At 44.9% G+C, this 26,257-nt stretch overlaps 1 protein-coding gene across 1 annotated transcript in view; it reads right to left on the reverse strand.

Annotated features, from left to right (window-relative positions):
• The window catches only part of TANC1 (tetratricopeptide repeat, ankyrin repeat and coiled-coil containing 1), a 221,335-nt gene that overhangs the window by 181,765 nt on the left and 13,313 nt on the right, over nucleotides 1-26,257 (reverse strand). Inside the window, exon 2 of the mRNA XM_037044651.1 lies at nucleotides 11,158-11,241. The gene's annotated coding sequence lies outside the window, so the exon portion shown is untranslated. The remainder of the gene's footprint in view (nucleotides 1-11,157; nucleotides 11,242-26,257) is intronic.

Genomic DNA, 26,257 nt, shown 5'->3' on the forward strand with positions numbered 1-26,257 from the left:
ACCAATGATGGAGGGCCTGCATCAGGGAAAGGTATCCTGAAACCTCCAGAACAAAGGTCTCAAACCAGTGGCCCACAGGCTTGGTTTCAGTTTGTAATTGAGTCAGGTTGCCAGCACTTAGAAACAGAGAGGTCATGCATAAATAAGGAGGTCTTCTGGAAAAATGGAAGTGCCAGCGGTAGCGAGCCCACATTCCCTCTCAGCCACAGCCCACAGTAGCTGAGCAGCACCTTCCTCTCCAGTGCTCCCTTTGTGAACCCTGACCCTGGGGATGAGGATGGGCTGCCATTTGCCATCAGCTCAGCCCCTCGCTGGCTCAGATCTGGTTTCCTTTGCCCACTCCTCCTGCACACAATCAAGGAGCTGCTTAGTAGCTCAGGCTCTGGAGCAGAAACTACTGAGCTCCATAGAAGCTCTGCTCTGCCACATACTAGCCGTGTTATTATCTTAGGCAAGGAATTCAGCTCTCATTTTCCCAACTGCAAAACTGGGGTGCTAACAGCATTTACCTCATAGGGCCGGTGTGAGGGGAAGCGTGCTGTTACCTGCAAAGTGCCTAGCTGTGCCTGATACATAGCAACTGCTCTATAAATATTAGATGTTACTACTTTCTGGTCCCCAAAGGCATATGCATTTGGAACTTGTGTCCTAGAACTTTAATACTCCAAAGCTATGTACTAAAATTTTTTATATCAAAAAGAAAATGGCTTCTGGCAAAAGCTGTTCAGATTCAACTTAATTGCCAGACCCACTAGATACAAAGGACAGATATTATATGATTTCATTTATATGAGATGCCTAGAGCACCAGAGTCATGGAGACAGAATGCAGAATAGAGGTCAGAAGGGCAGGGGAAGAGGAGACAGGGAATTAGTGTTGACTGGTACTCAGTCTCTCTCAGGGATGATGAAGAAGTTGTGGAAATGGATGGAGGGTGGGATGACTGTGCAATAATTAAAATGTACTTACTGTCACTTAATTAGTCACTTAAAATGGTTAAAATGTAACTTCTGCAATGTATATTTTATTTTTTAATGGTTGCATGCATGCCATGCCTGCTATTTCCCTTTTTAAATTAAATTTATTGGGGGTGACATTGGTTAATAACATTATATACATTACACCTATATCTTTATAATACATCTATATTTGTTTCATATACATTAGCATCGTTTTTAAATGAAGTACTAGAACCAACATAATTTGGCCTGCTGCTATTTGCTAGGATTAAGTTGTTAATGATCACACAGACCCCAAATGCCTCTAAGTTCATGTTCTCAAAAGCCAAGTACATACTGCACTTCCCGTAATAGTTTAGGAGAAACGGTATTCACTATTTTAACAGCTGTGCGGCACAACAGTGGGCTTTCTTCTCAGTCTTGAGGCCTCGTGGGAACGCATCTGGCACAAGTACAGTAGGAGGCCGGTGGGGTTGGTACCTGCCTGCAGCAGTCGGGCTGCTCCTCCTCCACTGCAAAACGCTCCACACAGACACTTCATTCTCCCTTTTCCCTCCACAAATATACAAAGTGGGGCGCTTCCTAGCAAGCACTGCACAAGTGGCTATCTTCTGGGAACTGTGGGATGCTGGGAAACAATGACAAGAGACGCTGATCTCCACGTCTGTTCTGTAACAGCATTCAAAGCTATTGCTCAACAAGTCCTGCCCGGCTGTGTATCAATAGGCACCAGGGCATGTCCCAGACCCTTTCCGTCAGGGTCTTTTAAATTTCTATGCACTGCTCCTTTCTGTGGTATCTTTCCTTCATTTCAAAAAAAAGTATGTAAAATAATAAGCAAATTTCAAGTTATTTTGAAAGCTGCATTTAACCTGAGAAACAACCCCCGCCCCCACCAAAGGTATATGCGGTGTATACCTGCAGTCTTCCAGCTCAGAGCCACTGCAGATATTTCTTTCCACATATGTACAGGACCCTCGTGATGAGTCAGCCAAACTGCACCGAGACGTCTCTAAGAGGAAACTGTGCTGCACTTGGAAATTTTTCCAGGGAAATGATGACTTTTTTGGCACAAATGTTTGGCAGGAAAGATCTTTTTAAGTACTACTGAAAATTCAAAATGATAGAAGATATTGATACATTTTATCTTTTACACATCATATGCCGAGTACGGGAGAACTAGCTGGTGCCTCGGTTTCCACTGTTGCCAGATAATTAAGAAACCAACCCTCGGGGGGCTGTATGTCCTCTAGTTAAACCCTCAAACGCTGGCAGTCATGTTCTCCTGCTAGGACAGAAAAGGAATCCAAAAAGACAAAGGGAAAGATCATAGGCAAAGTGCACAGTTTGTACCAATGTGTAGATCAAATGACAAGTATTTTTCTACTCCAGGGATCAAAGGAGGAGAAAAATGTTTTTAAAACTCGCTAAAAAAAAGCCTCAAGCAAAACTATCTCCATCTGAGAAATGGCTTCAGTTTACAAGCAGCAGAGCACGGCAGGGAACTGGAGAGGGGCTGCTGTTTCTGTGAATACAAAGTGCGGCCTTCCCTGTCCAAGCCGCACATAAACCAAACAACAGATAGCGAGTAGAGCTGGGAAAGTCAGTGGATTAGGAGACAAAAAAAGAGTGCGACCCCAGACCTGCTGCTGCTGTGGGTTGAACCGTGTCCTCCTCAAAACCCATGTTGAAATGCCAACTCCTGTCCCTCAGAATGTGATTTTATTTGGAGACAGGGTCTTTGAACAGAGGCAGTCGAGGTAAAATGAGGTCATTCGGGTGGGTCCTAATACAGTGTGACTGGTGTCCTTATAGAAAGGGGAACTTGGAACAGAGATAGACACAGGTAAGGGGAGGCTGCTTACCCCTTACCTGTGAGGGGTAAGAGACACAGGGAAAAGACAGCTGTGTATGAGCCAAGAAGGGAGGCTTCCAACACATTTCTCCCTCACAGGCCTCAGAAGAAGCCAGCCTGCCAACACCTTGACCTTGGACTTCTAGGCTCCAGAACTGTGAGACAAGACATTTCTGCTGATTAAACCACCCAGCCTGTGGTACTTTGATAGGGCCGCCTCGCAGACTAGGACAGCTATTACCCATCGTGTAGCCTCATACCGGACACAGCACAGTCCTTGGGGGCCTCTGCTACCAAGCAGACACGACACAGCACCCCGTCTACGAAGGCTGCGTAGCCTGTCAGCACTGTGGCAGGCACAGTGGGCCGCAGAAGGAATCTAACGCCCTCTGTAGCCTCTACTGCAAAGATCTTCCCACCTAACTGACAGAGAGAACGTATAACACACTGCAAACTGACCACATTGCTATAAATCAGGGCCAAGAACTTTTTAAATCAAATTCTTTATCAGCCAACAAGCAAAATGCCAGGGACAAATTTTAAGATACGATTTTTCCCAGGACAAAGGGCAAGTACCTCATAAATACAATCATGTTCTGTGAAGTTCGGGCATATCGGGATGTGTCATCCTCCGTGCCTCACTCACCCCCTCGGGACACAATTTTTCCACAGCAACCTGACGTAACTGCCCGGCTCTGTCCACAAAGCAGAATACAATACGCCTTCAATATGGCAGCCCCCTTCCTCTCCCTAAATACATAATTGATTTTCACCATTTTATGCTCCAGTTACTGCCCGAAAGCAGACTGAGACAAGTTCACATTTCAAAGGCTTCTTCCCTTAAAGTAAAAAAGGGGTGATCAGAACAAGCAACAGTCCATCTTCGACTTTCGCTTAGAGGAGTCTTTTGCTACCACCTTCTCCAGTTGCCCTGCCACCCGCACATCTACCCTGGTGGGGGAGAAGGGGCAGAGAACCTGACCACCGAGGCTGGCAACCCTGCCACACACACCATGAGAAACGACCAAAGAGAAGAAGTTGTCTTTCTTTAGAACGCTGACGGAATAGCTACTTACATTCCCAATAGAAACAGAATTAGGAGCAATGTCACACAAAAACTAAAAGCTTAAATCTCCCTTAAAAAAAAGTAGAGCTATATATTTGGGTCATTTTATTTTTAACCACAGCCTTCAAAATGACCTGAATATCCCAACATCCACTCTAAATGACAAGTTTTGCGATTTCTATGAATAATTTAAGATGAGCAAATTTGTTATACTTGTTGAATAAAAATGTTACTTTAGAAAATGACAAGCCAGTTGCCCGCAGTAATTTTCAGTCTGAATAGCTTCCACTACCCTTAGGAAAAAGCAGCCCTGTGAGGGGACAGAACCACTTGAAAACCAGGTCCCCTGCAGGGCAGGGACTTCATCAGCCACATGGGAGGGGGCAGGACCTGAAATGTTCCACCTATTTGCCATTTCTCAAAAAAATATCCAGATGTACCAAGGTATTTTAAAGTGCCATAGCATGTGTTTGAATTCCATTTCTGAAAGTCATTGCTATCAGCACAATCAATTGCAGTGACTTCCCTAGAACACGGAGTGAATAGCACATGCCAGAATATTTCACTTTGACTTCCACTAAAATGGAAACAACAGCTGTATCGGCCTCATCAACAACAATACGGTTAGTGGCTTTCTTGTTTTGTTTCTAAATGCAATCTAACTCTTAAAAAACCAATATCTCAAGTAGAAGAAAATCAATGTCTCCAGAATGTTGTTAGCCTTGGGAAGGAAAACAGCATTTACTGCTTACTGCCTGGCCCTGTAGTTCAGCGGGTTGGAGCATATCCAGATACACCCAGGTTGTGGGTCAATCCCCCATCAGAGCACGTATGAGAATCAACCAGTGAGTGCATAAATAAGGTTAACAACAAATCAATGTTTCTCTCTCTAAAATCACTCAAAGAATTTAACTTAAGAAAACAGCATTTATTATTGCTAGGGAGCAAAGAGTGGGGGGTGGGGGGGTCTCCTTGGTTCCTGGTTCCTCTTATGTGGACAGCAGCCCTCTCTGGTACCATCTGGGTTCCTCTCTGGATCTCTCACTCACCTCTTCCTAGACGCCCTAGTGACTTATCCGTGCAGCTTGGGAACCAAAACTGGAGACAGGAGTCCAGCTACTCCACTATTTGGGTGCCAAGCTAGCCTCTGGATGCACATATTTAAGGCTTTGTTCTTTTTAGAGAGAAGGGAAGGTAGGGAGTCAAGAGAGGGAGAGAAACAACGTTGTAAGAGAGAAACATCAATCCAAGTTGCCTCTTGCATGCGTCCTGACCTGGGACTGAACCTGCAACCCAAGTATGTGCCTTGACTGGGAATCAAACCAATGACCTTTCCCTTCACAGGCCGACACCCAACCGAGCCACCCCCGTGAGGGCCATTTCAGTCTTCTTAAACATGCTGGTTCCCTGGGTGTGGGCCCCATGTAGGAAAGGTTCGATGGCCCAGCACTGCCTGTGAGCAGCCTGGCAAGCCTGACTATCCTACAATTCACCATTAGGAAGCTTGCTGCTGACACAGAGTTCAGTCACATTCTCCAATAATAGGTCTGTCAGCCAAGAAGGTGCAGTTTGAATTCCTGACATATTCTTTCTCCTGTCTCTATTACAACCAATTCAGAACCCAGACTGTCAGGAAAACCTGGGGTGTCATTTACTGGCCCCCCCTCAAATCCCAATAATCAAAAAAATTAGTTTTTCCTCTTTGAGGGGTAGAATTTAATATCTTGATATTTTTCAAAGTTTATTTTACTTCTAAGTAACCACTGAGAAAATAGAACAATTCTAACACCCACCACACTGACATTTTCTCATTTCATTCAAAACATACTAGCAGATGAATCACTGCTATCATTATTATGACCACCTCTCATTGTATTCCAGCTCAGCCACTCACCCAATGGCAGCTGAGCGAACTTTTCCACATTAGTCCCTCATTTGTAAAATGAAAACAGTGATGTCCTGACCTCATGTGTATGGTTTATAGTGAATGAAATAACGTGGATTAACTCCTGCACACAGTGTACCTGGGCCATACACAGGGAGCGTGTTTAACAAACGTCAGCTCCCACCTCCATCTATTCAATAGACACTCTCACTTAAAACCAGAAGGGGCTCGCGGAGGTTATTCCAATAAACCTTTCTTTTATCTTTCGATGAGGAAACCAAGACCCACTGTGAGCCAGTGCCATCTGTCAAAGGTCACTCAGAAGAAGACAAAAAAATTTTTGAGAAAAAGAGATACTGGTGTGAGAGAAAAACATCTATCAGTTGCCTCCTACAGACATCCCAACTGGGGATCAAACTCGTAACCTAGGTATGTGCCCTGACCAGGAATCGAACCTGCCTTTTGGTGTGCAGGACAACCCTCCAACAAACTGGGCAGGGCAAAAGAAACATTTTAAAAGCTTTCATTCATTTCTACAAACACATGGTTCTGAATGTTTTCCTTCCCACATCCCTGAAATAGAACTCACAGATTATAATCTGTGCACCAGAGCCACGTGTACCGACAATGGTGAGGAGGACCTGCAGCGTTTACGGGCACGCCTGCCGTGGGCCTGGCCCGCAACTAACACTCCCACGACTTCTCACTCAAAGGGTTAGGAGGGACATGGCTGCATTCCCCTAGTGAGTAATGTTTCTGGAGTCAGCATATCTTTTCCTTGAGTCACTCTTTGTTCAGTCACTTTTCTCAAGGACTCCCAGCAACCCCCAATCCTTATTTTATCAGTTTCTAATTCTATCCCTGTTGTGTCTAAGTATTTCTCAACTATCACAGTTTCTCAGATTGCCCTGCCCATCGAGGCCATAAAGTCATCAACCAGTTACGTATGTGAGTGGCTAAGCCTCTTTTATGTAAAAGTTAAGGACAGGAATACTTACTACTGCTGTTCTCTGAATGATACTATAACTATCATGTAAGAAAATGTATCCAATCTTTTAAGGAAGTTCCTAAGGAAACAGAAGGTACTTCCACTGGTTCTTCAACATTCAGCCCACCTATCTGCAGAAGTTTTTTCCTTTCTCGTTGTGAAATGCCCTGCTGAATATACTCCAATAGCACTTACATACTTTATGTACGGACAATCAATAAAATGCCATCACTATGGAAATGCTGTCCAGTTCCACTTTCCACGCAGTACTAAGCACATAGTTGAGCACAATCTCGAATGCAGCTTTGCCCAAATCTATCATTTATTTCTCCAGTCGGCTTTTGGTTCCTCCAGAAACAACCATTTAAATTCTAAATCTGTCTGAAATTCCTAACTTATCACAGTAGTTAAACCCAGTCCCAGAGAGGAACAGAAACCTGTAGATGCTTTATCTACCTACCCTAACCATCATCCCAAATGCATGCACACCTCAGAGAGGTGGGCACGAAGCTGACTGGCCAAGGACTCCCCTCAGAGCGCTGTCACGCATGGACTCTCTGCAGGGGCACGAGCAGAAGTCTGTTAACTTCATAGTCTCCCTTCATGCAATCTTTTAAACCCAGAAATAAGTCCAGTATTTGACAATCTTAGAACCTGTTAATTTGTTTGGAAAGTCAGACTAATTCAGCACCAAACATTCCACAATAACGACCCTGAGTGCCCTATTCCAGGCCATCGGCTCCTGACCTTCCAGAGACTTCAGCTGCCTCCACTCTAACCTCTCTTGGGGGCTGTGAACAAAGTGGCCTCCTATGAGCCCTTCCATCCACCCACAGCTTTTGCCAAGGTCAAGTCCAGTGACTTCACCTTATTTCCATTTTCTCACTTCCAGATAATTAACTTGCTTTCCTTACTACTTCATTCAGGTCTATTCCTTTCCAATAGTTGAAATGCCTTTCCAATTGAAAGCGATTTTGCATACTTTGTACATGAACTGCATCTTTCCCTCCAGCATGTCCAGCATAATTGGTCACAGGGAAGTGCTCAGGCCACTCTAGCAGGGACACTTTCATCTGCAGGAGTGTGGTCTGGGCTTAACCTCCCCAGCACATTCAGGCGGACAGCCAGGGAGAGCCTTCTAGTTTACATCCTACACTCAATCTGCCTGATAGTTTACCTCTCTGTCATTTCTCATCCACATATCATTCCAAAAAAACTAGCAAACTCTTCTTCAAAAAGTGCCACAGGCTTTCCCTTCTGGAAACCAGATAAAAAGAGGAGAGTATAAAGGTGATCTCCTGGATTCGAAAGAAAATTATTAGACTAGTTATGTTTACTTATCTCATTCTTTTATGCCTCTTTTTGTGCATTTTATAATGCAAACAGCTTAGTAGTAAATAAAGTGTGATTATAATTCATAAATAAATCAATGTTGCGAGTATAAGCAAAAAGTACTGAGAGGATTGCTACGTGAAAAGTGTTTAGACTACTGGGCTAAACAACAATACTTCCTTACAACACACCTTTTTGCTTCTCAATGGACAACTCTTACTAAAATGTTTCATTCCAGTTGTTTGGCTAATAAACGTTTTACATCTGTGTAGTGTTTAAATGATAAAATAATATTCTTATTACTAAAATCAGCCCTCATATTTGCTTTCCTGTTATATCTCTGAACTATATTTTCTCATTTAGGTCTATTCTCAAAGACAGACTCCATAATTTAAAAATTTTTTCACTCTACTTAAATATTAAAACCAAGTAAACAAATATCCTTTTAAAAATAAATGACATTCAGGGAAAAATTTCAAACACATAAAGCACTTGCAAAGTACAGGCACTATTCTAAGTTTTTCTCATTGAGTCTTCTCCACAATGTTACGACTATAAAATTATATCATACAATATTCACTTTAATAAAATTAATTATAAATTTAGTATTTTAATAGATGGGGAAATGTATTTTGTAAAACTCAAGACAACTTTAATAGTTCCAAGAAAAGGCTCCGAAGACATCATTCTCCCTCCTTCCACGTTCTTCATCTACCTGCCGTCAAGGAAACCCAGTTATAAATGGCGTGGCCTTGGAAAGGCAATTTAACCTCTCTGAGCCCCAGAATCCCTATCTGCATCCAGCTCATTCAGCTCTGTCCCAGGCCCTGTTCTTGGCTGGGGGATAGAGAGGAGAACAAAAGACAAGATCCTGTTCTCAAGGAACCTATTAGATAATACTAGGAAGGCACCTGGTCCAGAAGATAACCACTCATTATGTTAGCCTTATAATTTCTCCAAACTAAGGGCTATTTTAGTTATTATTATCTTAGACCTATATTCACTTTAAGGGAAATCCCACTTGCCTTATTCTTCCTAGCCCCCAAATGTTTCCTAGCCACAGAAAAACAGCAGAGAAGGCAGGTAAATAAGTCATCACAATTTGCTGCCAGCAAGCATGTTGATTCTCTACCTTTCCTTGACAAGAAGTGATGTAAAGCTCTACAGATCCAACCAGTAATTGGCGGTAAAACATGGTTCTGCAAAGGACTTGCAATGGAGAGCACCCTGCTGATCCTCCCAGGACCACTTTTTGATGAGGCTGATGAAGGGCCTTTTGCACCTGGAGGCTACAGTGAGGCACTGCTGTGCCTCTGACAGCTGCAAAGTTTAACTGCAGAGCAACTTCATTCCCAGCAACGACGGCTTCCAGGCTGCCCTTGCCAGGACCTGCCATGAGGACACCTCTTTATTGATTCAAAAGTATCATCCAATCACAACCACAGGCCATGCTCTCCATGGCCACCACTGTTACCCAGAAAGCACTGCTCAAGCTGCCTGTCTTTCAGTACAAAATCTAAAACCACCAGCAGAATGAAAGCATTCTGCTGATCCAAAGTAAACACGTGGAGGAAAATGGTAACAGGAACTCCTAAGAGAGCACTTCCCTCATAAACAGCTCAGATCACTTCAGGGGCACCTCACTGAATTTAAATATCTGAGCAGGCCCACCTCTCCAGCCAGGGGTCACCAATGCCACTGGCCGCCCCTGAAGACAGGATACGCCTTAGGATTTGGGGGTTAAAACCTCAAAAACGCCTGTTTCCTAATGTATGTATTTCATACTGTTTTGCTAGAAAGAAAGAAAATAGGCAGCAAAACGTTTGCAGTTTGCCGATCAGCTGCAAAGCCAGGGAGTTGGCCATCATCTGACCTCACCCCTGGTGTCTGCTCTCAGCATCAAAAATAGCCGACCCTCCTCACCACTGCCACCGCCTCCTCCATGTGTTCATGCACCTAAAGTCAATATCAGGTTGCCGATTTCAGACTTAATGGGAGGAAGGGAAGGGGGGAGGGAAGGAGATGAGAAAGCAGGTAGAGACTGAGCCCCATCTCTGCACTGGCTGTACCTCTAGCCTCTCCTCCCACTGTGGATCCCAAATCCGGGAAGAATATTCTACCAGCAAGACTCTCTGAATACAGCAGACACCTCAACCCCCAATACTGGGCCCTTAAGCTTCTCTGGAGCTCCCAAGCTCCTTCTGAGACCGGGTCAGTGTTACCTGGACCTTCCACCAGTTCCATCACTGCTCATACGCAATCCAGACACGGAGGACCATTCTTGCACCCGACCTCTCATCCCTGTGGTCCGGCCGCTCCCTGGCCCCCACTCTCCTCTCCTCACCCAGCCTTTCTCCTCTTGCAGTCCTCCCTCTACCAACCACCCCCTCCCCACCCACACTCCCACCCCTCAGCCCCTGGAACCGTCTTTCCCTTGTTAAATTCCCTAGGGGTTACTAGAAGAGGCTTTGGAGTCGGTAGGTCTGGCAGTGCACAGTATCCACCGTTTTCTGGGTGTATGACCTTGGGCAAGTTGACTATCTCTTCAAACCTGAGATGCCTCATCTGTCCAATAGGGTTTATCCCTGAAAGTTAGTTGGTTAGTATTTGGTTAGTATTTTTGGTTAGTATTTTTAACCAATAAGTTAAAAATACACATAAACCATGTAGCAAAACCCAGCACACATTCATGTATTTAATAAATGCCCATTCTGTGCCAGAAAAATGTTTCATAAATGGTAACAATGATCATTTTCCCTCCATTCCTTTTAATGTTTTACTGTGGTAAAAAATACATACAATGTAAAATGTATCACTTTAGCAATCACACACTTCAGTGGCATTAAGTACATTCACACTGTTGTGTAACCATCCCCACCATCCATCTCTGGTACTTCCTTAGCTTCCTAAACCAAAACTGTATCCATTAAACACTAATTTGCCATCCTGTCTCACCTTCTTTGGCAGGGCCTTCTTCTTCTTCTCTACATGGGGAGGTGCTGGCTGAGCCCATTTCCCTTCTAACCTTGTATAAAAATTCATCCTTCTTTGAGACTCAATTCTGTCACCTACCTATTTTTGGTAACTTCTGTTCACCAGGAAAAAAGGGGGGGAGGGACTTCTTTCACAATTTGCTCCTTAGTCACAGGTCAGCTCCTAAAGAAACAAGAGCACAGGGGTGAGGGAGGGGGTAGGCAGAGGGGCCTGGACACACCAGATTAGAAGTCCATGATTTATTAACTGTGACCTTGAGCATTACTTTAGCTCTGTGGAGGTTAAGTTTCCTCACCTATAAATGGGGATAATCACGGCACCTATTCACTGTCTGAAGCCCTGAAAGCAGGACGGCAGCCCCTAGTGCTTCCTCTTCCTCTCGCTTTACTGCTCTTGAGCCTCTAACCCTTGGCTCCTAACCCTAGTCAGCCATTTCCCAGGCCATGCCTTAGAGTCAGGGGGCAGGATCCAATGACCTTGCCTGCCGACCATAACCTCCTCTCCCTGTGGTGCTGACACCCCCCTCACTCCCTGGACTGGGTCCCCTTCTTCACTCTCTAGCAGTGTGGACCCCACTGTCGATTACCTGACTCACCCCACGCCAGCACCCTCCATTCTCTGCAACCCTCTCCTTTCGTCTCACCAGGGGAATTAAGGTCACAACTCTGCTTCCCTACACCTGAACCCTGGACCCGAAGTTCCCAAAGAGAAGTCCCGCCGCTTACAGAGAGATGCCACTCCATTCAAATGTCTCTCACCCAGAAAGGCTCGCCGTGCCCTAAAGAAGCCCCTTCCATGCTCCTCAACGACCACCTGTCTTTCCTCAGCATTCCCAGCATCACTCTAGCAAATGCCCTTTCCCCCATTTAACCCAGAAACCAATCAATCCAGCAAGCCTGATACGCTAACACTGCAACTTCCTTCCCGCTCCTCGCCCACCACGCTTCCACAGGCACAGCCCTGGCTGCTCGTCACTGCTACTCCAAACCAACCTTCCCGTCCGTCCCCCCTGCAGCTCCCTCCTGCATTCCACGCTGCCACCACACTTACCCATCTTGTTCACATGTGCACGTGCACACACACACAGTTTACCTTCCACGCCTCAGCTGTCCTCCCTGCCCAACCCACTCCTGCTCACCTAGCTACTCCCTTTAGATGAACCTCAAGAATCACCTCTTCCAGGAAGTCTACCCTCATTCCTCCTCAGATCCCTTTAACTCCAGCAAACCTCACTTTGCCATTTCCTCTGACTGTGTCTCTCCCTGAGAAGAGAGGCTACACGGTCCATCAGGAATCCTCAGGGTCTGGCACATGGAGGGAGGGGTGATAACTATTGAATAAATCAAAGAAGGAATGCAGCCGCCCTGAAGTGTTTTGTTAAAATGTTTTATTAAAAACATGACCAATTACAATTCATCATCAGCCACTTTACACGTGATGCTATACATTTTCTTCCTCTGATCTAAGCTGAGAAACATCCCGTCTCCTTCTCCAGAACAGATACTCCTCTGATGAAAGAAAAAAAAAAAAAAACAAGAAACAAAACACTACTTCCTCCTCAATCCAAATAGAAAAGCTAAGGAAGCGGTTTATGAAAACTATCTAGCCCACACTGGCTCAGGGGGTAGTAAGTGCTGCTGTCCAAGCTGAAGCCGAGAAAGAGAAGCTCACTTCGGAACGCTGCGTGGGGAGGCGCCGACACTCAAGCGCTCAGTAAGAAAACTGACCATAATAAGAAGTCTCAGATGTATTCATAAGGCAAGGGAGGAGGAGGAAGCGGGTAACTCCAGCGGAAATTTCCTTCCTTTGTTTAGTTTTACTTCAGGTACAGTTTCTACACTAATTTCTCAACAAACTTACGAGGATTTATTTCATAGGAAGTAATTTTGAAGGGCCCCAGGGAGCTGCAGATGGTACCTCGAGGCCCATCTGCTTAAGGATGAAAGCTTGGCATACACCATTACATCACTCTGACCTTCCTCAGCAACTTCCTAGCTAACAAAACCTAGATGTTTGCTCTGTCAACGAGATATTTGTGTTTGTCCCCAGCCTCCGGCTTTGGTTCCTCATTAGTTTTAAAATCATTATGCACCCAGGCTGAATAGGACTACTGTTAGCAGCTGTAAGGTCCTCTTCTGGGCAACTCCCCAAGTCTGTGGCCTTCGGGGCGTGATTTCTGTCCCTTCCGGATAATTACACACTCTCCTGATTGATGAGCTGATCAGTCCTACCCCCATGGAGAGCTGAAGCTGCTCTCTTCCTGCTCTATGAATTTTCCCAGAGGGCCAGAAGGGAAGGAAGAGCAGCCGGGACTCTCTCCCCAAAGAACTGCTCAGGCGCACTACATGAAGGCTGGAGCACTCGGCACTGTCCCTTCCAGCCATCTGGAAAGTGGTCTGCACTGGTTAATGCCAGTGTAGGAACCATAAACGCGGGGCGAGAGAATGGCTGCTATTTCCTGGACGCTCACAGACCCCACAATGTCCCGATGCCCCCCACGCACAGAACCACTTAGGTCAAGCCATGCCCCCTAATCACACACATCCGTGATCACCTCTGAAACTGCCACATGACCTGCATCCTGCACCTTTTCATCCCCTCTCTCTGCTCAGCAGGGCCCGATGACAGACACAGTGCCAACTCTGAGTGCCCGGTAGGCGCTGGCTAGACGGCAGCTGTGGCAGAAGTTGCGTTTTAAACAGGTTTTTGGTGTTTTGTTTTTTTAGGGGCAAGGGGATTATGTATTTTGATGTTTGCAACTTACTTTGAAATGGTTTTTAAAGTAAGGTGGATAGCTAGGTAGGTATGTAATAAAGTAGAGACCAGAAGATCTGAACTGCAGACTCCCAGTTGTGTGCATGTGGGTGTTCACTGCACACTGCTTTCCACTTTACATGGGAGGGTTTTCATAGTTAAATGTTGGGAGGACATGCTTTTAGTGTCTTTTAAAAGATAACTGAATTTCATACTTCATTTGGGTTTCACCAGTTTTTCCACCACCGAGTACCCTTTCCCCGTTCCAGGCCCCACATCCAGGATCACCACGTCTCCACAGCCTTCTTGGGTCTCCTTTCCAAGGCGCCCACAGTTCTGAGGAACACAGGTCAGTTACCATGTCTTGTGTCCCTCAGTTGGCATCTGAATGAAGCTCTTCTCACAGTCAGACTGAGGTTATGAGTTTTGGTGGGGAAACCACACAAACAAAGTTCCCTTCTCATCATGTTAGATTAAGGGTCCATGCTAATAACATAACTTTCTGCTGGTGACATCAACCGTGATTATTTGGTTAAGGTAGGGTTTGTTGGGTTTCTCCACGATAACTTTACCTTCACCCCTTGCCATACTCTATCCTTGAGAAGCGAGTCACTAAGTTCAGCTCATATTTAAGGTGGGGAAATTCACCTCCTAGCACCTGGGTAGGTAGCTACATACATTATTTGGAATTCTTCCATAAAGAAGACAGTTCTTCTCCTCATATACATTTATGTGTATTTATTTCACACTGCAGGTAACAATGCAGTACTACACTGTTTACTGTTGCTTAAATCCTCCCAGCTTTGGCTATTAGGAACTCTCTGAGGTTGGCTCCTATGTCCTCTGGCATGCCCACATCCCTTGTTCTCTGAGCACTTCCTTATATTCTGGCAAAATAAGATACTCCAGGCCTGTAATTACCCATTTCTCCCAGAAGCCCTCGTTACTCTTACTGGAGAATAGTGTTTTAGAAACCAAGATCTGGGTGTGTTGTTGCTTCTGGGTATCACTGCTTCCAAGCCCCCCCTCAGGGAACAGATCTAGGAAAGGCATCTACGTATATGGACCCGTGTACATACCACACATCTGTAGTGATTTCTGTATCTATATTAAGCTAAACATAAATTCATACTGATGTCTCCAACTCTAACCTAGTCCTGTATGGCTCACTGCAGCCTCTTGCCCTTGCTTATCTGTGACTTCCCTCTCTGCCAGTGAGAAAGCCAGCTCTCACCATCTACCATCCACTTATTTGTTCGACTCCTAAATACATGTATGTAGTTTTAGAGTTGTTAACCTGTACATCCATGAGAAACAACCTTACCAACTAGGGCACAGTGTAAAAGTACAGTTTTTGTCGTTAGCCTCACAGTGTCTGGTCAAAACACCATTTTCTAAAGTTACTCAGGTTCACGCCTTCTGTCCTTGCCCCCTTAGCTGAGGCTCTGTCATCCTCATAAATCAGGTAGATAATGTGTTATGGTCTGCGCTCACCCTGGGACACACACAGCCCCCACCCCACACCACCCCACACCACCCCACACCACCCCGCTCCAACTTTTTGTCTTTAGCTTGTATACAGTTCTTGCATAAAGAACTTTTTCTTTTCTAGTATTGAGGTATAACTGACAAATAAAATTGCAAGATATTTACAGTGCATAATGGGATGTTTTAATAGTATATATACGGTGAAAGGATAAAGATTCCTCCCAAGTTAATCCACAAATCCACCTCACTTATTTACTTTTTTGGTGGGAACATTTAAACTTTCTTAGCACATTTAAATTATCTAATATTATACAATTTTTGTGAACTATAGTTATACATTAGGTCCTCAGACCTTATTCGCCTTATAATTGGAAGTTTGTGCCCGTCTACCAAACACTCTATTTCCACACCCACAGTCCATGGTAACCACGTTTCTACTCTGAGTTTGACTTTTTTCCACTTTTCTACTAAGAGTTTGACTTTTTTTCACGAATCCACATAGAAATGATATCATGTACTGCTTGTCTTTCTCTGTCTGGCTTATTTCACTTAGCATAATGCCCTCTAAATTCATCCCCATTGCCACAAAGGACAGGATTATCTTCTTTTTTAAGGCTAAATATTATTCCACTGTTTATATACACTGCCTTCTTCATTCATCTGCTGATGGGTGCTTAGGTTATCTGCTCAAGTTCTTTAGTGCCTATTTTACCTAAGTAAGTAGTCCATTTAGCTACCTGACATTGCTTTCTAATAGTGTACCCATTTCATTTTATCCTTACTACTTCAACACATTTCTGAGTGTACCCCTCAATGACATTTCCAGACCACAGTGATTACAGGGATGCTAATAAAATAAACAGATTCTACAAGTTTATTTTTTAAAACTCCTATGTTAAGTTGATTTTAATCCAGTTTAACCACTGGAGGTCTTTCAATATAACTGTAGAAAGTGAATGCCATCGCATTGTTATTTCAAGTTCAATAATAAGTAGTTAAAAATTATGTTACACCTATAGGCTGAAATATGCAATACATGCAATCATTAGAAATCATTTGTAGAATGCATATGAGTTAATATGCACCGTATGTGTAGGTAAAAGACAGAAAACTATACAATAAAAAGTAAAGCATATCATTTAACATACACAGTGTAGGTATATGCCTATGAAAAGAAAGCTTGAAGAAAGGACACACACCAAACAAATTATTTTTTAAGTTCCTTCTTGGCTTATTTGTAATTAAAACTAAAGGAGAGAAGACTGTTTATTGTGTGGGTAACTTTATAGAGGATTCTTCTAAGACAGAAAGTATTGGACCAGAAAAAGAAGAAGAACCAAAACCAGCTGCTATGCACCAGGCTCCACATCACATTTAGGTAGAAGATGCAAAGAATGTGAGCAAAGAGCATGGTGGATGCCCCAAGGTCAGCTACAATCTGAAACTAGCATTTAAAAGGCGAAGACAGTGGCCCCTGTGCTAACATGTTTACCACAGACAGAAGCAGGGTGGAACTGAGGGCTATCTGGGAAGCACCCTGAGAAATGGAGGGCATGGATGGAGTCTTACAGGACAGAAAAGATTTAAATCGGGACAGGCGGGCATTAATACGTCCGCCCATTCACCTGGAAGCCTCCTCATTATCCCATCCTATAAAAACCCAAGGTCGGTCCTAAGCAATGACAGCCACAGGGGCAGCTTCGTGAAAGTGTCCTGCCCTCAGACAATCCTGCCTCTGGCGAACGGCTCAGGGGCTAAGTGCGGAGGAGATTACCTACTAGGATCTGGTTAGCCTCCAGCAGATCTGGTAATGCTCCAATGCCTGATAATAAACTGAGCCTAACCCTGGGCTTTCAAAGATTAGCATATTACATTGGAATGTATACTATATCTCTACAAAAAAAGGGCTTTCTAAAAGAGATTAACACAAACAAACACATGGTAATCTTCCATTCCACTGGAAAAGTTCAATGGTAATAATGACCACCTCTCAGCTGGTTGTAACCGTCAGTGCACACAACCCTGTGCCCACCAGCCAGCTGCCCCCAGGGCAGATCCCACCCAGGCGTCAATGCAGAGAGAGCCCGAGGGCGACCTTACACAAACACGGGGACAACTCGCCCAGGGACTAGGAGGAACTAGCATTTGCTGAACATTTAACTACAGGCCAGTGGGTGTTTTACACACTTTATCTCTTAGTCTTCACACCAGCAAGGATTAGCCCCATCCATGGCCACTCAATTCAAAATTAGCCAAACATAAATTCCCATTCAGCTCTGCCCATCTGCAAGCCTGCCTGTCATTTTCCCCCTTACAACAGTGTCACATGTATCAATAAGCTTAAAAAGCAGACTTAACAATACCTTTAGTATCACTTCTAAAAAAATCTAATCTGTTTTCCTCAAAATAATTTTTACAATGTAATTCACATTGTAAAAATATGAATGCCAAGAATTAAATTTAAAAATTAAAAGCATACTCTCAAGTCCCAATGCAATAGTTAACCACTTCTGATTTAGCAAAATAATATTCCAAAGCCCACAAATAAAACAACTTAGTTGTAAGTTTTTTTTAAAAATGATTACAAATCTAAAATATTAAAAACAACTTCTTTGCTCAATGAAGACCTCAAATTGAGACATGAACATCCAGATGGATTATTCTCCACTCTCATGAGGATGAATCTAGATTGTGTTCTAAAATGAATTACCCTCTCCTTCTCTGTATCCTTTTCCCCACTTCCACTCATTCTCCCTGCTCCCCCCCAAAAGAGGTTCTGCTTCTGCTCTGAACTGCAAAACAACAGTTCTATTCTGTGACCTATAAACCATGAAATAAAAAAGATGAGGACCCACTGACAGTTCCATCTCCACTGTCCTGAGACAGACACCCCCCTGGGAAGTTAAACCAGGTATGGCAGGTGCACCAGTTACTTTCCCAAACCACCTGAAGAGTTCTTCATGTTGAAATGAGTTAGTCCCACGAGCGATGATTTAGAAAGACCCTGTCGAATCCACACTGGCGATGTGTGCAGCACCCGTGCCAGCCCTTAGCATACTCCTTCACACGGGAGGCACTCCAGTGCTCTTTATAACGGAGCAAAAGCAATTGAGGATAAAAGACATTATTTCCTACTTAGAGAAGAAACAAAAGAGAACTTTAGTAACTGACTCCTAAGAAATTTAAGAAGGAAGATTTTGGGCTAAAATTTGAAGAGAAAGGAAATACTTATATTTTTATTTTTTTAAGAGTAGAGAAAGATGTTTTATGTGGCTTTGAAATATGGATTATAAAAGTAATATATAAATAATGAAAAACAGTATAAAAGTAATGTTTTAAATAGGAAAAACTGCCCAGTCCTCCACCCACAGAGCTATCATACTTTTTTTCCTACACACACACACACACACACACACACACACACAAAGTTGAAGGGGCCTGGTCTAGAACCTACACATAGTAGGCCCTTCAATGTGCCAAACAATACCTAATACAGACTTTGCAGGGGAAGGAAAAGCGAATGCATGTTCACAGCATGCACACTCTTCTACAACCTGCTGTTATTTTTCAACAACAGTGCACAGAAGACATCTTCCACATCACTCTCCTAAGCTCCCTCTCACCCTGTACAAAGCTCCTTACCATTCCATTGCATGGGTGACCATGTTTTTCCCCAAGTTCCTTTTGAGGTAAACATTTGGTTTTCCCTTTTTTGTTGTTATTAAGCAATACTGCAGTGAATGTGTGTGTGTGAGTATATAAAAAACTTTATGTGTTTGTATAATTATTTCCTTAGCATAGATTTCTAGAACTGAAAGTGCTGGGTCAAAGAGCTGACGTGTTTTCAACACATGGACAGGCCATCCTCCACCACAGCTGTCCCCGCGTATTCTCCCAACACTGTGTAAGAGTACTCATCTGCCCGTCATCCTTACCAACACTGGTATTATCCTTTTTCACCAAACCATCAACAAAAAAGTTGAATTCACTGAACCCCTATCATGTGCCAAGTGCCATCTTAAAACCCCCTGGGAAGGACGATAGCCCTGTGGAGATAGGCAGGCGCCCATAGACACTTCAGACCTGTTTAACTGGCAGGAAACACATACCTAGAGATGTTAAGTAATTTGCCCAAGGTCACACAACTTGTCAGAGATACTGCTGGGATGTGAACCCAGTTCATTTATGACCAGATTCAACACACTAGAGCAATTCAACTTCATGAAAAGGTCCAAATCCTGTTCACTGACTCTAAATGAAACCCCAAGACCTCTTTCCCCAGCAAAACCTACTGAAAACTCTGGTTTCAAGAACAGTGGAAAACCTGCTGGGCTGGAGTTAGGAGAACTGAACTCATGGCTCAGCTCAGCTCCTCACAGGTAGCTGCTGTGGGACTTTGGGAAGACTGCTTAACCTAAATCTCTTTGCTGGGCGAAAACGACCCATTTCTACCATCTCTATCATAAAACGTTGTTGCAAAGCCCAAAAGGAACATCCTCTCCTTCAAAGACACTTACTTGCTCAGCCGTTTCCCTGTGCCCTGAACTGCAGTGACAAAGAGGCCACCCCCGCCCCACAGGTCGAGGAAGAGAGAGACACCAGAAAACCGAGCAGCTGAGATGGAGACCGCCTGAGCCCCGGCCGAGCGCATCCTGGGGTGGGCGGGTAAAGGAGTCAGGGCGTGCCACAGGAGTGCAGCTACTCAAAAGGACAAGGAGAACCATCACACAGCGCTGGGGAAAACGCAGGAAGTCACATTAAGCAGAAAAGCCTACAAGTAATGTATATTTTGGTTACAGTCATATTTTTTGCAGACGTGGTAGCAAAGAATGGAAGGAAGGAAGATTCTGGATGTCGTAGTGAAAAAACACCACCATTCTATTCTCTCCCTTTCCAAACTGTACGGCGCATCATTCTAACATTTCTAGCTCCTAAAACATTTTAATTGTTTTGAGAACACAGATGGAAGTGATTAATTCTGGCTGAAACTATGCGTGTGAGTGGAACCTCTAAACCCCCTGCGAACGGCATTATTGTCAGAGGATGAAACAGCCGAGCACTCCGCGTGACGGCATCCCAGCGCGGCGGCGCGGGTTATTTTTACGCTCTGCCGCTGGTTTCCGGCTCACCTGATATGCACAGTATCAGTCACCTCTTTACAGTATTTCCTTTTCTTAAGAGAAATGCACTCACGGAGGAAAGGGCCGACCAGCACAAAAGGGTCTGCAGGAAAGCTCAGGGCTCTTATCTGTCCCGGACCACCGTATCCCTCCTAAAGGTAACTGCCATGAGTAAGTTTCTCACATATGTGTCTTCCAAAGATACTCTGTGCCTTGACGTAGTTTTCATTTAATAATATTCTTGGAGCTTTCTCCTTAAGATCACATATAAGCCATCTTTTAACTCCTGCAGATCACACTATTGTATGGATGCGGCATTTATCTCATCAGACTATGCACTATAAAAAAGTCTGACAATGCTATTATTAAACACTATATGATCATTTTCCCTTACACTTTGATTTTCCAGCCTTGCAAGGCACCAGAACCTTCACAGACACCAGGCTCTCTGGGCTCCCTTCCCAGGGCTCCCTGCTTCCAGCCAAAATCAGGCTGAGTACAGTTCTACATACTCCATCCATTGCTCATGCTGTCGCTTTGGCTGAGACCCATCCCACCTTCTTTGAGTAGGAATCTTGGCTGATTCTTACTCAGTCCTTCAAGAGAGGGCTGAGGTAGAAACTCCTTCTGGAAGGGGAGGCTCTCCCGACCCTCGGGGCAGAGGAAACGTTCCTGCATCAGCTCCTGTCTCAGCCTAGGTCTTGGCCCTTGGCCTCTGTGTGAATCCGGGTGTCAGCCTTGACCGCCAGATTTCAAGTGCCTCCGGGACAGAAACCACATCTCACCCATCTTGGTGGTGGCCAGAGTTTAGTACGACGCCTGGCACACTAAGTGTACTTAGCACCCACTGAATCAAGCTGAAACGAGTAAGGAGGCGTCTGAACACCTAATTAGGTGCCCAGCCCTCCCTACTCTAGATGCACTGTACAAACATGACTTCTCACTGAGTACGGTTCCCATTTTACAGATGAAGAAACCAGGGCCCTGGAGTGAAAAAAAATTGTCCTAGGGCGCAGGGAGGCCTGAAATCTGAACCCAAGTCTATTGTACTCCAGAATCACTGATATTTCCATTATGCTGTTCGCTTACATGTTTTGATGCTGAAAGTTAAGTGAAGAGGTCACATACAGTCCTGAAGGACAGCACACCTTTGTAATAATTTTGGATAATTTAAGGGCACTGTAGTCCTCCAAAATATTCAGTCGCAAGCAATCTAGAATATAGAAGTAAATGGCAGAAAAAGAGGAGGTTATGAACAAGCAAATCTTATCCCCAGCACCCACAAATATGTACTTAGTCTACCCAGGCAGTCTTCCAGGAGCCTTTAAAAACAAAAAGAACACGCAGTCTTAAGCAGCTGTAATAGCCTGCTCAATTCTACCAGCTTGCTCTCCCTATACCTTTGCTTACGTCCAACTTCACAGCCCTTAGTCCCCATACCACTCGCTAATGCTGGCCTGCGTGCCAGCACCCTTAAAAGATCTCAAATCTGACCAATTCTGCACAGACACAGCTAGCCAGGAATGCCTGTCAGTGGGCCGGGGGCACGACAAGGGGGCAGCACTGCGGGGCAGGTACCAAGGAAGGACCTGTTAACGGGCTGTGAGACTAGGGGCCGGACAGGGACCTTCATCTGGAAACTGGCTGTCTGGGTGTAGCAAGAATGCCTGCTTTCTCTTAAAGCCTTTAAGAGAATGGAATTAGATCATTTAAGAAAAGGAACCAGCAGAGTCTGGCACCAAGTCGAGGGCTCAACTGGCTTTTCTTCAATGACTGAACAAACTAACCAGAGAGCAAGCCGACCTCCTCCTGTCCCCTCCAGCAGGGCAGGGAGCTGGGAAGCTCTGTGACTGACGTAGGAAGTAGAAATGGCATTTAGCAAAGGTGGGAAAACAAGAGGAAGCTGCTCTTCCCTCCCACAGATGAGAAAAAATGAACTAATCAGCAGCAAGCAGTCAACGAACCCAAACTTTGTTCCCTAGGGGAGACAGAGGAGCAAAAATTATCCCAAGGGTAACCATGTACCAACAAAAAAGACACATAGGCTGAAAAAAAAACAAAACAAACAAATAACAACAAAAACCTTTCTTTCCTATTACCAGCCACAACCGAATTGGAAAGAATGCCTCCTGATTCCCGCGGGAAGCAAGGGTGAGGTTAGGTGAGGGCTGTAAAGAAGCACAGTGCACCGCCAGCTGGAGAAGGAGGCACCGGGCGGCTGCGTGGCGCACCAAGATAAGGGAGTGTGACTGGGTTCAGATCTATGCGTTTTGACTTTATGTCACTAGTTCCCAAAACAGCCTTCAAAAGTACCCGCCTTCCAAAGTCACAGAAAACAAGCTCAGGGAGACAGGGTTACGCACGGACAGAGTTGGAACCTGAGCCCAGTCTGTCTGGCTTCCAAGCTTCCACTCACCCGAAAAAGGCACAACTTGTGGGGTCAGGGGGTGGGCAAAATGGGTGAAGGGGGCCAAAAGGTACAAACTTCCACCTATAAAATAAATCAGCCCTGAGGATATAACGTACATCTTGGTGACTGTTGTTAACCATGCTGTATGGTACACCTGAAGGTTGCTGAGGGAGAAAACCTTAAAATTTCTCATCACAAGGACCAAGCACTTACACCTACATGTGGGTGCTAACTAGACTTACTGTGGTGACCACTTGGCAATCTATACAAGTATCAAATCACTGATACTTGAAACACCTGAAACTAACAGAATGTTATTTGTCAATTACATCTCAATTTTTTTCAAAAAGACACAACTGACAGAGAGGAAGGGGAGAAAGGCCTTAGACTGAGGTAATGACTAAAAGCAAGTCTAACAACCGGTTGGGCGATGGGGTTTAAAATCTAGATTTCAAAGAGTTGAGTACTTTTCAATGACTCATTTTCCACTTTAGTGAGATATTATTGACATATATGCAGGTATAAGGTATATATGACGATTTGATACACATGTCACAAAACGATTGCCACAATTAAAAATTAGATTAGGTAACACCACGAGCCTATCATATTGTTACCGTGTGTGTGTGTGTGTGTGTGTGTGTGGCAATAACATTTAAGATCTGCTTCCTTAACAATTTACAAATACATAGCACAGCTTTGCTAAGTAGAGGTAGCTGTGCTGCATATTAGAGCCCCACTCAGTGACCTTGATCTGTGACTGACAGCCCAGGCTGTTCCTGGACAAACCAAGAGCCCCAGGGCATTATTCCTCACTCCCCACACCTCGGGTTCCCTCCCTCAACCTTCTTTGTAAGTAAGAAAAACACTCAGCATCCCATTTCACTAGAAATCTCTTGCCAAAGGTCCACTTAAAAGGCAAAACCAAACCGAATTTTTGAGGCTTGCTACTTTTGAGTATTAATCCAAATAACTAAAAAGCATCCTTGGCAGAATTAAATATTAATGTACCTAAGTTCCTAAAAACAAGCAATTTCCCTAGGTGTTGCTTTTTACCAGAAATCAACAGCATACTGTTTAAGGAGCTGTCAAGCGCTCCCTGACTGAAGGGAAATTAAAAAACAGGCTTGGCCATTCACAGCCGAACACTCTCAAAAGTATGAACCCGTCACTACCCGCTTCACCCCACCCAGGACCTTGACAGAAACGCAGACCAATAAACCCCACTCCAACTCACTGAAGCAATGCCTATAGGCAGGGCCTGGAAATGTGGGGTCAGAATAAGTGCCGCAGGCGATTCCTGGGCGCAGTACCGTTTAGGACTAGGGCCTACAGGAGTGGGGGGCTACTTCCCCATCCCCTCCTACGGAAGTTCAAACCTACCCTGAGGACGTAAAGGAGTTTTCTACAGGGATGCTGGGATGCTGCTCCAAGAGCCAAATTTCCAACTACCTACTGGGCATTTCCACCTGGGTGTCCCAGAGGAGCCCCAAACTCTGCCTGTCCCCTCCTGAGAGAGTCCTCAGGTGCTTGTGTCACTCACTGTCCACACCATGCTGCCCCACCTGGAAACAGCCTGGCCCTCTTTCTTCAGTCAGCTGCCAAGCACAGGGAGTCCTCACCAAACACCACGCCGGTGCTCTGCAACTTTAAGTGAAGCGATGCATAAGGAAGTCATTTTGATCACAGACTAATTGACATAAACAAGAGTTCAGTTTCTACAGCATCTCACTGCATCACAGCAGTGATGAAATGACCTTGAGTGAAATGATGTTATTCAAGGACCTGCTGTCTTCCTTTCCTGGTCTGGAAGAAGCTTCCACCCCACCCCCAAAGTCACCTCCCCTGTTCAGCCTTCTCTGTGTTCTCAGCCTCTCTGTGGTAAAAAGCACAGTGCCCTAAAAGCACAGGACTGCCAACCTGAGTTCAGATCTTGGCTGAGCCAGGTGACCTTGAGCCCATTTCCTTGTCTGCAGAATGAGGATGACAAGAAGATCACTCCATGAAAAGTTTTTTGCTTAGATTACATGACTTAATGCCCCCTAAATGCACAACAAAAGGCATTAACTGACATTAGCTCTCTCTCCTCACTCACTCCAGCTCCAACATCATCTCTCACCTGACCTACTTCAAAAGCCTCATAACACGGAGCCCTGCTGCCCATCTGTCCCCATGCCAGTCTCTCCTCCGCACCACCGCTGCCAGAGCTTTTCTCCAACACACAGCTCTGATTACATCATCTCTCTGCTTTAAAACCTCTGATAGCTATCGCTTACTCTACAGGATCGAGTCCATACTTCTTAGCCTGGCATGCAGGGCTTTCTGCAATCTGCTTCTCTCTTCCCTGTCACTGTACCCAAATGCCAAGCACCATCTGTTCTAGTAACAACACCCCAAACATGACTTGTATTTTCATGCTTCGAGCCTCTGCTCATGGTGCTTCCTTCAGAGAAAGCCCCTCAGCCTCTCCCCCCCGGCAAAGTGTTACACATCCTTCACCTGCTCCTTGGCCCTCTTCTTCCTCCTCCTGCACCTCCTCTCCCTCCCCTCCCTCTAGTCTCCTGCTGCATATGTGTCTCTCTAACATGTGTCCTATGCATGCACTCGCTTCCTCAGACCGAGACACAGAGCCAGGCCTCACACTCGGAAGGGCGCAGTGACAGCCCTCAGGAAACATTTGTTGGGAAAATGAATGCAAGACTTCCACCACCCTTTGACAAATGAAAACAGTTTCTAATTTGTCAAACAGTTAACACCTTCATGGTAGCTTTTTCCTTCTATAACTCATAAGGATATTATATTTGTTGAGCTAGTAAAGGCTGCTCTTAATGAAGGAAGCAAAAAAAAAAATGTCACCCTGTGAAGGTGAAATGTCTCTCAGAAGGTGATCACCACCCCTGGAGAAATGGGGTCTCCTCCCTTCTTCCACGACGGGAGAGGGAAATCATGCTCTTTGATTCCTCCTGGCTGGACGTGCGGTATGGGGAGCTGGTTGCTTAAACAAAACATTTCCAAAAGGAAAAGATAAATAAAATGGCTTCTTAATGGTCTGGAAAAGGTGGTAAAAGCTCACAAGCAGCAGGGCTTGTGTGTCCTTAGGCCGGGGACTGAGTTCACTGTCAGAGAACAGGTACTGCGTGGCGGGGGGTGGGGGGAAGGGCAGTGTGAGCCTGGGTCTCCCTGAGACCTTCCTAGAACCGCACCAGCAGTAGCAAACCCCCCCCCCCCCGACTTGGAGACAACTGATACAGGGAAACCCTTCTTGGGTTACCCACAAATGCCAAGAAGGCAAGGCCCATAAGGGTCCACTTAAGCAGCCTCCGAACTGTTCCTTTTCTCCTGCTCAAAACTCAGGATACATTAACTGTCCCTTTAGGTGAATCTTTAACAGGGCACACTGGCAGCG

Source organism: Sturnira hondurensis, unplaced genomic scaffold (genome assembly GCF_014824575.4).
Source record: "Sturnira hondurensis isolate 20B ecotype Veracruz unplaced genomic scaffold, ASM1482457v3 Scaffold0004136, whole genome shotgun sequence".
Classification (NCBI taxonomy): domain Eukaryota; kingdom Metazoa; phylum Chordata; class Mammalia; order Chiroptera; family Phyllostomidae; genus Sturnira; species Sturnira hondurensis.